The following is a 13613-nucleotide window of genomic DNA, read 5'->3' on the forward strand; positions in this document are numbered from 1 at the left end:
GCCATGCTAGCAGTGCCTAGTGAGGCATGGTCCTAGCTGTCTGCTTTCTCAGCCATCCCCCCCTCTTTCTCAGCTATCCCTCCCTCTGTCTTTGAGCATCCCCAGCTTCAGCAGCACAAGAGAAGTATCCCACTTGTAAAACGTCCCACACTGCGCAGCAGAGCCGTTGGGGCAGATCATATAGGTTCACCGAAACCCTGTAATATGTGCTGTAGTGAAACAGGATTGTCCTTTCACCCTGTTCCCTCATTAGAGGAGATGGAGAAATGCCAGTCTGAATTCCTTTGGCTTGGATTCAGCAATGCCTTTGAGTAAGAGTCAGCAAAGCTTGTTTTAAGTTAATGATTGTGCTACACACAGTCCTCATGGAGAACATGTGCAAGGGATCATGTTCCCCTTTTATGCGTATGTCAGCCCTTGAGAAAAGTAGAATGAGATGAATAAAACCACTTCATCAAGATTATTTCTGAGAACTTTCCACTGAGTCATCCAAGTTTCATATCTTTCAGAATTTAAATGATCTATATAGTTGTGTTTTGCCTTCTGCAAATAAATACATATGCAGATGAAGGAAGGAAAGGAAAATAATATTTTTGTGGATTGGTGGTGGTCACAAAAGAACTATTGTGTTAGTTGTTTGTTGTTGCATTTTTTCTCTTTATTTGTCCATGCTAGGAATAATTCATATTATGAAATGAAAAGACACTGCAACTGCTAATCGCCTTAAAAAATGCTGCTGCTTTTTGAAGAGAAAAGCAGCATTTGAGCTAAATTCTGACCCCGCATTATAAATCACTGTTAGTCACAAGCACATTTTTTCAGTATTCTCCTTCTCCAGCTGTTTTTACAGTAGGAAGAGAAGGACAAATTTACACAAAAAAACAGAGAGGTAAGCAATATTTTTATTTCTTGTTGTTGTTTGTTTTTGATTATCTTTTATTACTAAGAAAGGAAGAAATGTTCTGATGGGCCAGACCAGTGGCCCATCTATCACAGAACTCTCTTAGAAGTGCCATGGGGAAGGACACGTGAGCCTATGCTCTTCCAGTAGTCCAGTCCCCTCAGCTCCTTGACATGCAGAATTGGTTTACTAGCTGTTTTAGAACTAGGCAGGAATGTACCCCCTTTTCGTCCGTTTGATGACCTGTTGACCATGAGTTTGTCTAATCCTTAACCTGCTGATACCTCTAGAGAGGAAGCTGGAAATATAAATAACAACTAATGTGAAAGAGTACCTTCTTGTCATGTTTGAATCAGTGCTTTATAATGTAAAGGAAATTATTGAGTAAAACATACCATTTCAACAATTTTAAAATGTTTTATAGAATCACAGAATTTGACCAAACTGCTCTTGATTTACACATAAGATTTAAATGGACTGTAGCATAATTTGTGATATTGAGTTAGAAAAATTTAATTTTTAAAATACCACATTATAGCTATGAGTTTAATACCCTCAAGAATGCCAGGTATGATGAAACAATCTTAAAATGTAGTGTTCATAAGCTTAATTGAATAGAATTGAAGTATGTAGCACCTCACTGTATTTGCAGCAAACTGTTTACACAGTATTGTATGGTCAAGAACTTGACCCAAAGTGAAATGGAACATTTTTAACAAGGTCAAGCAAATTCTTTAACAATTTGATTTTCCGAAGTACTCAGTCTCAGTATAGATCAGAAGCATAAAAGCAAATTACAGTTCATTTTGTCAGATGTCTTTTTTTTCTGATAATTACTTTCCCAATATTCTGTTTGGGCTACCTAGTAAAACTTCCTTATGTTTAAAGGCAGAGAAGGAGCTAGCACTTCAAATGTAGGTAAAACATGTTAATGCAAAAAAAAACCCCGTTTCAGCAGCTCCCACAAGATTTTCAGTATGGCTTGCTTGTGAGTCCCTATTAGAAACCTGTGGTAATTGTATTGCATGTGGGTAGTTTTGCCTAGTTTTTCAAAAAGGAAGCTAAAGCATCAAAGATAGCTTGCTTCAGGTACCACTGCTACAGAGCATCTCTGAGGCCAGGGGATCTGAACCAGTGTTTAATACTGCATAAGGATATGACATCTGTCTTGATTTTCACTGAATACAGAGTTTTGGAAAATCATTTGACAGGATGTTAGACAAAAACTGCTTTACTCAGACATCTCGGTTCATGATTCTGGGTAGCACAGAAATGCCAAAAAGCATTGGTTTCCACTTGCTGTTATTCATGGTTTTGACAATGAAGACATCGTTATATCCCATTTATTGAAGTATCATAATCGGGTGCCTCATCATTTAGAAAAATTATGTCCTATCGATAACTGTAATGACAGTAAGATTTCATACGGCATATCTGTAGAAAGATAAGCTTATTTTATGTGTATACATAATCTATTTACAGCCTGTGGTAATTATTTTTATGCTTTTTTTTTTCAGGGGAAGTAGCTGACAGTGTTCATTGTACCTTGACTGTCCTGCAGCCTCCAGGTAGGTCCTTCCTATGGTTTGACAGTTGGAACTGTTCTTGACTCTTCCCTAGCATAAGTGGATTTTGGGAAGAAGGTTTCTCATTGATGATACTCATGGGAAAACCACTACTCAGAAGGGACTAGGCAATTACTGGTTTATCAGAGAAACCTTTGAAAGCTATGACTAATGGTACCGAAAGCTTACATTTTGAAACACATGTGTGAGAAAGCTGCAAGTTGGTTTTGTATACAAGATTTTATGGAGCACTTAATATAGCATCTATTAGTACATGTTCCTCTCTTCATTTTTAGCAGCATTAAATCAACAAGACTGCAGCAAATAGCTTAGACACTGTCTAACTAAACTAGTACAGTAATTTCCTGGGAGAGCAATATGCCAGAACTTGACACTAACTAATCATATGGTTTTCAGTGAAATGTCCTTTTCATTTCGTACCCAAAATTTTCAAAAGCAAGATGTAGCCACCTTACAGGTATAGCAAAAAATGCTTGAACTAGCACTTTTAAGAAATGATTGCTTGTATGTGCTGAGTAGAACTCTGCTTTCCAATTGTTTTAATTTAAAATATAGTTAATCTGTGTTAGTAAGGAAAACAGATCAATACAATTCAAGCTGAGTGCTTAAAAGGTTCTTAGGGATTCTTTCAACCCATGTGGGAAATAAAACATTCTTATGTAACAGTTGTTATTCCTCAGTTAGGGCATTACCAGAACTGAGTAATATAGGCTATACTTGGTATTAAAGCAGAAGAAATCAGTAGAAATCATGGTGCTCAAAAAGGGCTTAACATTCAGGGGGGAATAAGTCACTCTTAAAAAATTATTAATTTTTTGTAAGACACTGTGAAGAACTGACACTAAGATGGAACAGTTCTAGACAATCACTTTAAATCAAACATATTTCATACCATATGAAGAAAGTGGAACGATGTAGGCCCTGCATCTCCTCTGCACCCAAATCCCTGTGAGTCAAAGCCTTGACTGATGCTCTTTGTGGAGATTAGCCTTCAACAATCCAAGTTCAAAAGCCTGACACCTCATTTGATATTCTTATTCATTTTGTTCTTGTGTTTATATGTTATCTCACATCTAAAACTGATATTGCAAAGGCTTTCTTTTTCTATTGCTATGTTCTTTGCATCTTATATATTCTTTAGTGGTTTATGTTCTAGGAGATAGAAATGTGAACATAAAAGACGAATGTGGATGCTAAGAATTTCTGTTTTCACTTGTAGCATCAAAATCTTTTCAAGCAATTCAATAGTGGTGGACCCACAAACACATGGATGATGAATTACATATATACATGAGTGTACATATACTATTTCTACAGTGGACAACTTCAGAAGGTGTATTCGCTATCAATGTCTTAGAAGTTGTATCTGCTGTAAAATGTCAACCAGGTCACAACGGTCAAGATTTTCCAATGTTATTAGGTTAACCAATTGTTGTCAAGTTAACAAATCCTCATTAGAAATGGATATGCAGAAAGTTAGTTAATTTTTAAAGCTCTGAAGACTTACTGATTTCAATATGATAAAAGCATTCATAAATATTTACATTTCCAGAGATAACAGTACTCTAGGAAGAGCCATGTACTTTTTACCCTGTGAAGTAAAGAAAGTGGGAGCTGTGCTTTCCAGGCAATTTCTTTCACTGGAAATTCTGGTTTCTCAGCGCCTTTTGCTGAAAAGCAGCATTTTACTTAACTTAAGTTAAAAAACATTACTATGTACAAAATCCCATGACCATTGCAGTGCTGCAGTTAATTAAAAAAGAAAAAAAGATCAGATATGTGTTCCTTAGTTCTGGAAGTGTCCAGTGCTTTTACCCACAGAATTCTTCAAGGGAACTGGTACTGGTTTTGTCCATGGCATTGCGTATGCTGGGATATATGGTATCCCAAACTGTGTGGGCTGGGAAGGAAAAAAGTTGCCTGGGCTACCTTTCATGCTTAATGCCCAGTAAATGTTAATGTATTATATAACTATTTTGTGTCCAGTTTCATTAGTCATTCTGTTTTCTGCATCATATATCATTGATTTCTCATAAGCTAGAATTGTACTTTGCTCGGCAGCTAAAGGCTTGCTACTAGGGTTTTTTAACTTTCTGCCAGATGGTTTCTGCTGAATTCCAAAAAAACCCTCCCAACCCTGCATACAGGTTTAACCTTAAACACAAGTCTTCTCATTTTATAGCCAAGTTAAGCGCAGGTCAGTGGCATACATTTCTGCAGTCTTGACAGATGCAGTAGGTGATTCCTTAAACAAACACAAACCTAAGTTGAAGCAATATTTGCACAGATAGCTATCGAGTCAAACAAAATAAGCCCCCATTTCATTACTGAACACAGCGCAATAAGCACATCCAGCCTCTGAACAGAAACACATTTCTTCTGGTATTTCATCCCTAGAACATATTGAAGGATCCCCGTGGCCAAATAAAGTAAGTCGAAAAACCATGTGTAATGAGAAGCAGGATATTATCCTGTTCGTCACTTTTATGGGGTCACATGCCTTCTAATGTTAAAGCTGGATCATATAGCACTTCAGTCACACAATAAGTAAGTAAACACTGAATGGCCCCTCTTCCTGTCCCTGCTCCTTCCTCCCTGACCCTCAGCGGAACAGTGGAAAGAGCAAAAGAAAGGGAAAAAAGACAACTTAACATTTGCTAGGATTTAGCTTCTGGCAAGAGACATTATAAGGAATTCATTTCCTGGCACATAATTTACATGTCCAGTCCTGCCTCCCACTCCTTTTTTTTTCTCCCACCCTTCCCCCGTTCCCTCTCCAAGCTGTCTTCTCGCTCCGCAGTGTTTGCCGCAGCTTCCTGCCGTATGTTTGCTTTCTATTTTCATATCCATGGGAAAGGAATCTGCTCTAGCACGAGGCTGCTATTCTGCCTGTGCCTGTGCCGGCTGCTGCTGCCACCTTTAGCTTAGGCCACAGGTATTTGGACTTCATTAAGTGGTGGTGAAGCATCGAGCAAATGCCAGTCATTAACTTTTAGCAGAGTCAGCTGGAGAAGTCTCCTCTTCTCTTTGAGGTTTTTGCTTTCTGCTAGCAAGCTCCAGACAAAATAAAATAATTTTCAATTTTAAATATTTAATCTAAATCCTGTTTTAGGGGTTTATTTTGGGGAAAAGACAGTCATGTCCCTCTTGCTCATTAAAGGGCTCTCTGTTGTGTATCTTTGATGCTGCTTTGGGCAGCTCTGCTACTTTGATCCTCTTAGAAACAGGCTCATTACAACATCCACCTCGCAGAGTAACACTTCAAAGAGCTTTGCGAAGGACAAAGGGAGGAATTTAGAAACAGAGCCAAGTGGCTCCCAAGTATCTTGACTAAATTAACTTTGTATTAAGAGTTACTGGCCCAGTTGCAATTTTGAGGGGAGGAAACAAAGAAATAACTCTGCGTGCTTCTTTCACGCATTTTATATCAAATTAATAAATGCACTTGGAATCTTCTAGGACTCTCCGCCATAAGTTCTGCTAAACTAAGCAGACACCACAGTTGTCAAATCAAACTTAACAGTTGCTCTGGAGTTGTTAAAAAGGTGCAATGACGTTACTACTCGATTTATATGGTTCAGAGTGATAGAGCCAGCATTAATCAAGCAGTGAGATTAACATAGGAAACGGGCAGTTCTCAAAATCATTATTTCCAGAAATAGCTGTAGCCATGTACATTTTCAAGACTCTCAAATCTATCATAGCTGTAATGATTAGTATTATCAGTCATTCTCCAATCTAGTTTCATTACTTCTGACATGTTTGACTTAGGACTTCAGTTAGGAAGCCACTACAATTATAATATATTCTTTGTACCACGTGCTTTCAGAACAAATCACAGTGCTAGGTGCTGTACAAATACAAGCTGTGGAAGCAGCCTTGTCTCAGAGAAACTACAGCGCCCATTGGAGAGCTCAGCCAACCAACACGCTGAGTATCACACTCATGCTGCCTAACAGGAGTGGGCAAAGCAGTCTAGCCCTTGTGCATGACTATGAGCTTAGACTCATCTTACATTGCCATAATCCCTGCCATGAGAAGAGGTTTGGGGTTGTTTTTTTTTTCCTTTTGAAATACCAGATGACCCTCGTTTAAGTGGTAATGATTCTTGACATAAACTCTTTGCATGTGCTGTGATTCAAATGCAGATGTCACTTGCTCTAACCACTGGAACAGCCTTTGAAAACATATCTATTGGTTGCCCTCAAAGACGGTACAAGGACAAGACAAGTTCAATTGAAAGTTCTGATTTTATTATTTATTCTATTTATTCCACCTTTTGAACACCTTCACCAGCAGGTTTTCTGAACAACTCAGAGCATGATTTGTCTGAGTTCCCAGTAACATAATCTAATTCTGGCGATACTTAGTTAGGCTTGAGCCATTCTTAATTTAGAAAATTCTCCCTTAATAGCCGTGTTTTACAGTACCTAGCATTACAATGCAAATTGTGCATTCTACAGTGAAAGTATAGTAAGTGTGGAATAAACAGAGAAAACCCCACCATCAGGCTTGTACCTCTTAGGTGCCAGGACGGGAGGGTGCAGATGGCTGCCACTCATCAGGGCTACATCACATTCATTGTGTGATTTATTGCTCCACAAGAACTGCCATAGTCCCTTGTCTACACATACTTCTACTCTATCTTCCTAGCAATCCTTAAAATGCACTTATGTGTCTCTTTGAATCATTAACTTCGCTCTTGCAGAGGCTTTTCAGTGAATTTAATCAATAAGCTATGATGGGGAAAAGAGTGATAGAGCTGTATAAACTTCTGCTAATATACAAAATTTCTTTCAAAATAAAGAAAATCAGAATTTATATGTTTGGTCTACCCACATGTATTTCTTTCGGAAGTGTGCATTCAATGCTAATATAATTTCCATTTCTTCTTCATCTGGGTTCAACAGGACTCTCAGGATTTCCAGTCTGGTAAAGGAAAACAGCGAATGAAAACGTGACTTGGATTGATCCCTAATGTGACTAAATGTGAGGTAGGGTATTTGGGGGCCAACAATGAGGCTATTCATCGAGGTATTCATTCCACTTATTGAGGAAACTACTTCCCAGCCACTCCAGCCCATATCAGCCTACGAAACTGAAAGGTTCAGTGATCAATCGACTGCTTTAATTTTGTGAACAATTTGTTCTTTGCTGTTAAACTTGTTAAACTGGACATTAAGCATCACTACCATTTCACTGTGAATATGTCTGATAGTTGCAGCATTCTCCCCAGCAGCAACTCTCACTCCGGTTCCCATCTTCAACTTTATCGCTTAAATCTTTAATCTAAGGTTCTAAAGAAAATATTGACGTTCTGTATATTTCATTGGCAACCTGTATTGCAAATTGCACCTAACTCCATAAGCACTTCTTTCATACTTTCCGCTAGTCCTTCTGTCCATTATTTGATTTTCTTTTTTTTTTCCTCATAGGATTTCTTGCAAATAATCATGTGAGACAGCATCTATGTAGCTACATTCCATTCCTTATATCCTTCTTGTGGCAGTTAAAGTAATCACATAGTGATTGCTCTACTGAGATGTCTGTTCTTACAAGTAAATTCTGGAATATATTTAATCAGTCTGCTCTTTAAATTTTGTCTGTGAAACCCAAATACACTTTGCAAGAGTTATCTTAATTTTGTTAAATTCTGCTCAGCCCTGATTATCCAAAGGAGTGTCATTTTTTCTCCACCCAGCGCAATAGGTAGAAGATCCACTTGTTTACTTATCATTACTTAAAGTAAATAATTCTTTCAGAACTTTGGATTTCTCTGAGCCCCTTGAACCAGACAGAAGTTTCAGTTTCATTTCTTCCCAGTATGGCTGATACTTCCAGATGTCCTTAGGCTGGAATGATAGCTCACCCTAAAATTCTCCTCATCTATTTTAGAACTCCAGCAAGGAAATTAAAGTTCTTTTTGCATCATCTGATTTGATAACTGGGACAATATCCAGTGACAGATACATCACTAGCTAGTAAGAGACAGGGAGAAATCCTATCTATTTCATAAATAACAAAGATACCATAAAGAAGGCTGTGAGTCAGTCTCCACTGCTGGACTGCCCAGCCCTCCTGGAGATGACTCTAGGGTGGAGTTAGAGAGTTGCTGCTGTTTTGAGACTGTGGAGAGTCACTGCTGTCCTCCTGGATGTGCTACCTCAACATGATACTTCAATGTCCTTTCGTGTTTTTCTCATTAATGCAATCCACATTAAAATCAGTCTTGTTTCTGATCAATCACAGCCTTCCATTCAGAAGGTTGCTTAACAACTTTACGCTTCAGTGACGAGTCTGGAGAATCTGCCTGGTGTAGGTGGAACCCATACTAGAAGTTAGGAGCAGAGTGCAGGCACCTGTAGTTTTGCCTGTTTGTGTCTCTATGTTCATGCAGCTTAGGTCCTTGCATGCTGAGTAAACAAGAAAACCTTGATTTGTCCGTGTCAGTCTTGCTTTGAGCCTTGATTACTGCATTGTCTGGAAGATAAGGCATCTGTATAAAGAGATGAATATTCTTACTTCAAATAGAAGAAATATCTACCACATGCTGCACTGACCGTGGGATCAGGTCATCCCTTCAGGAGAATGGTCTTTAGGTAGAGTAGCAGTTCCGTGTTTCAACTCCACCTGATGTCCGAAGGAATTTCCCAAAGCAAAGACCAGGCTACAGTGCCACTTCCTAAAACTTCCCCACTTTTACCCTGTCACTGGCCAGAGAGGTTATGGGCACTGACAGCATGTCTCAACAGCAATATTTTCTCCACCAGTGTATCACTGACAGAGGCAAGTGGCCCAAGCGGAGATATTTCATAAAAGAGCCCTTTCATAAATGCAGTTATTCCTCACTATTTCATTCGCATTTCTATTGTCATGGGGATGCTATCAATATTGTGGTTTTGATATAGCAGGGCCCTAACACGGTGCTCGTTATGACCTTCTGTTATGTAGAGAGGTATTCCTTTCCCTGACTGTGCTAAACAAAGCTAGAAAGCTTGAGTAATTCTGAAATATTCTTCCACTCTTGAACTGACCTTTGTCATTTCTGTCTTGGGTATAAATCTGTGGTGTATCTTTTCGCAAGAAACTCAGAAGTGTTGGAACAGAATACTTGCTGACTGACAACTTGCCTTGATGAAATAAACTTTTGTAACGAAATTCCTGGCAAAAGCTCTTTTAGGGCAGTTGGAGGTTTACTGTCCTGTCTCGAAGGTGATTCTTTCAAAGTTAGCTCTTCCTCTAAATTTCTCACTATTTTTAACACAGTTGATCTTTAGCAATGAAATATTGGCTTCAATTCACAACTTAGCCTTTCTCAGTTCTTCCCCCCAAAGCAGACCCTACTCTATATTTCAGCTTCATTTTAATATCTGTTTCAGGCATAGCCTTATAGAGAAATAGACTGAATTTTACAAAGTTGAACATCCATGCCCAGAATATGAGGACACCCGGTTTTTACCCATCGCTGTGGTTGGCTCGTAATGTTTAAAAGCTCTTTTCCGTGTTCAAGCAAATAAGATTTTCCTTGGAAATATTAGGTCTTGCATTTCACTATCTATTCCTTTCTCTTACTTCATTTCACCATTTACTAAAGAAGATCCTGTTAGAACAAATCATACTGTGTTTTAAAACCTGCTTATCAGAAAGCTGAGTTTAGTGCTTGTACAGTTTTATTCTATCCTATTTTGAGCAATGTAGCAACCTCTGTAACAGATACGAAAGCAGCTAGTAGTGGCTTATATTGCATTATTAACAAATCCTTGATTTGCTGATAATCTTGATCACAGATGAATTTTTGAAAAAGTATGCTATTTGCAGCTGCTGTCCCTTGGACAACTTTTCTTCCCCTTCAGTCCCTCTTGTAAAGATGGGTAGATTCTTCAGATATAGCCACTTTAAGCACCCTTACCAGCACTATGAATACATCTAATTCATCGTGCGGTATCCTGGAAGGTCATCCTTCTACAACAGATAAATATATCTCTATTTTTAAGACAACTTATCATTTCCATATAAGGTGAAATCAAATCCTGACACATTTCTCAAAATTGTGATGTATCTCTGGGAAACTGTTGCTTTTGACACTTTTCAGTTCAAGTTTCTCTTTCAAAATCTTAAGTTTATCAACTTCTCTAATTTTCAAAATCTCAAAGGAATTCATAGAGATAAGAATGTATTCATGAACTTGGATTTCTTTCTTATGGGAATGTAGTTAATCTATTTGTTTAGCTTCTGAGGACCACCCCCACCCCCCCCCCCCCCCTTGTTTTTATCAGGGAAGCTAAGAAATCAGAGGCAACTGTAAAAAAAAAAAAAAAATGGAAAGGGATGACACAGTGAGACTGGAGGGAAGGGGATGTGCTAGGCTTTTTTCTGCCTTTAGCGACAGTTAATCTTCATTTTACCCCAAAACTACTACTCATATTTTCACAGGGAACTACATTCCCTTGTTCCTTTATGGCAGAAATAAAACCCAATGATCTGAGTTCTTTTCCAAGAAAAAGGTGAAAAGGTAATTTTTTTTTCTTTGATAAAATGTCATTCTAAAGGCCTCTAGATAAATAGCTATTATAAGCAACCTAATATTTCTTGCGTTGTGTACAGGCTAGTTTCCAAATGGACTAGATGATCACTGTACATCCCTTCCAACTGAACTATTCTATTCTAAAATATCTTGAGTTGATACCATACAACAGTATCTAGGTGCTTGTGTTATACATTTCTGTAGCATTAGCAGGTAAGTTCTTTTCCATTCTTACCTTTTATAGGTTTCCACAGTAGAAAGACTTTTTTTACTTGTCTTAACTGTACACATTTAATTGAAAAAGACTCTATTTTAAATACAACTTCTAATTTTTGAAAAAGTGTATTTTAACACTTATTGGTTTAAGAAGAAGCATATTGAAATATATATTTTTACTGACAACAAAGTCAAAATTAATCCTCTGGCAGGATGACATGTTTCACTTGCAAATGTATTCTGAACCTTCTGTAGGGATTTTTCTAAACTATTTACTGAAATTATCAATCATATTTCCTAATCTATGGATCATTTAAACATCTAAGGCAAATAAACCTAGATAGGTCCATAAAAATGCAATTTCAAAACTATATCTGCAACATGGGCTTATCAAGGTTATATATACTGAGTGAATGCTTAGCTTAGCTGGCTATTTTCTCAATACAGGAACGCAGGGAAGCATATTGTTGGCAATGTAAATCATGTGTATAAATATAGAATTCTCTAGTACTTAAAAATTAATTTTTGTCTGTGCATTCAAGACTTTTTTGTGTTCATACAGCTTGGGACAGGCAGCAAGCTGTTAACATGCTAAGGTACGTGAAATGGGATAGCTTACATCATCTGGGGTTACTGTGCTGTTTGCATGGCCATTAAGAGATGGATGAGATAGTTGAGGCTGATGAGGCAGTACCCTCTGTGGCTGGTCCTGCTGCCGCCTGTAAGACCTCTGGGCTCCTCTGACTGCTATGGGGTCAATCGCTGTGCCAGGCACTAGACAAAAAGTCAGACAACTTCTTTCTGCAAGATGAAAAATGAGATGGCAGAGTTCAGTGATTCAGGCAGTGGTCAAAGAGATTAATGTGACCAAACTGAGACACTAAACTGACCAGACATAATTCACAAACTAGTATTACTCCAGATAACATGACAAAGTGCTCTGGCCCAGGGAGATCTATTTTTGATGTACTGGCATCTGCACAAGAAAACTGGAATTAATAGTCACATAATTTGTTTCCCACTCCCACCCCTCTTAAATGATTGGACAGGGCTCATGGGAGAGCACAAGGGCTCAATGCCAAGGCTGATGAAAACTGACCCATTTCAGTTTGCATGTGACTGGCAAGATGAATTTTAGAGAAACTGTGGCAAAAAGCCTCATGTTTCCACTGATGAATGCTCCACAATTGATCTCTCAAGGACAGCAGATGGGAAACACAGCGAAGCTTTTATAACACAGCAAAACAGAGAGGGACATTTCCAAACCAAATAAATAAAAAGATGAAAGCATAACAAAGAGCACCTTTATACATGTGGGTAACAAAGGGCTACAAGCTCAGCTAGCAAAATGAAGCGCTTTTTTTTTCTATCTTTTTGGAATTGCCAGCACTGTTACTGGCCATACAGCAAACAGCACCTCACTACACACAAAGCAAATTCACACCTGATCTACAGAGTGACTGCAAGTACATCGCTGGAAGGAGACATGAGATTTTTCTATCAATGTAATGAAAGTGTGAGGTAAATGCTTTGCACTGGGTTTGAGGCATTGGTATACTCCTTTTTCTAACATTATGTGGAAAATAAATTGATCTCATCAGTGTTAAAGGTGTGATTTAGAGTTGTCCTGAGCGATGTGTGTCCAACCTTCTTCCAGCAGCTTCAGTCGCAAAACGAGTTAATTATTATTGCTGAAGGCTGGCCACAAGCTAATACACTGCCTACACAATTTCTGGACCGAAACTGTTGCTGAGGGAACAGATGTATCTTTTCTTGTCTGCATAAATCTGATACAAAGTAATTATATTGGGGTTTACATCAGCCTAGCTAAATTGGTTCATAATTTAAATCAATGGAAGATGCTAGAAGTGGCCTTCGGTTTCAGAAATGGCTTGTTCATGGCTGTGGAGCAGTAGCCTAGGTACGGAAGGCCACTGTACTTGTAAGTGACTGTTGTGAATTCAAGTCAGGTGAAAACAACACAGGAATGCTGTCCACAATTTGCTAAGACTCATTTGCACAAGGATAATAATAGTTTTCTGAAGTGGCACTGTGTTACTACTGTACTCTTTGCTGGCAGCCAAGAAATTGTTTGTTGTCCTTTCCCCCTCTCCCCCCCCTCCTGAAAAGCAGGAATGGTGGTTTCTGCCTGGGATTACTTGTCTTCTAGAAAAAATGGTGTCACCTTTCTCTCCTTAGCAGGTGCAGCTGCAAACATAGTTCCCTAACTGAACTCAGGTATTTTCCAGGCAAGGTGAAAGGTACATGGATGGTACGAGCTGGCAGTTTGCAGGTATTAGCAGGCAGTACCTGAAGTGGTTTCTGAGAGTCAGTTGTGAAACGCTCTGCAGGCGAGCGACTGCCCTGGATGGGTGTATGTATGCCT

At 38.6% G+C, this 13613-nt stretch overlaps 1 long non-coding RNA gene across 1 annotated transcript; it reads left to right on the forward strand.

The window, feature by feature from the left end:
• The first annotated feature begins 701 nt into the window (after positions 1-701).
• LOC119157058 lies at positions 702-7481 on the forward strand. Its single transcript, XR_005107361.1, has 3 exons — positions 702-889; positions 2419-2469; positions 7398-7481. It is a non-coding gene; the product is annotated as an uncharacterized LOC119157058 (long non-coding RNA).
• Positions 7482-13613: the final 6132 nt, after the last annotated feature.

Source organism: Falco rusticolus, chromosome 1, assembly GCF_015220075.1.
Source record: "Falco rusticolus isolate bFalRus1 chromosome 1, bFalRus1.pri, whole genome shotgun sequence".
NCBI classification, from domain to species: Eukaryota; Metazoa; Chordata; class Aves; order Falconiformes; family Falconidae; genus Falco; species Falco rusticolus.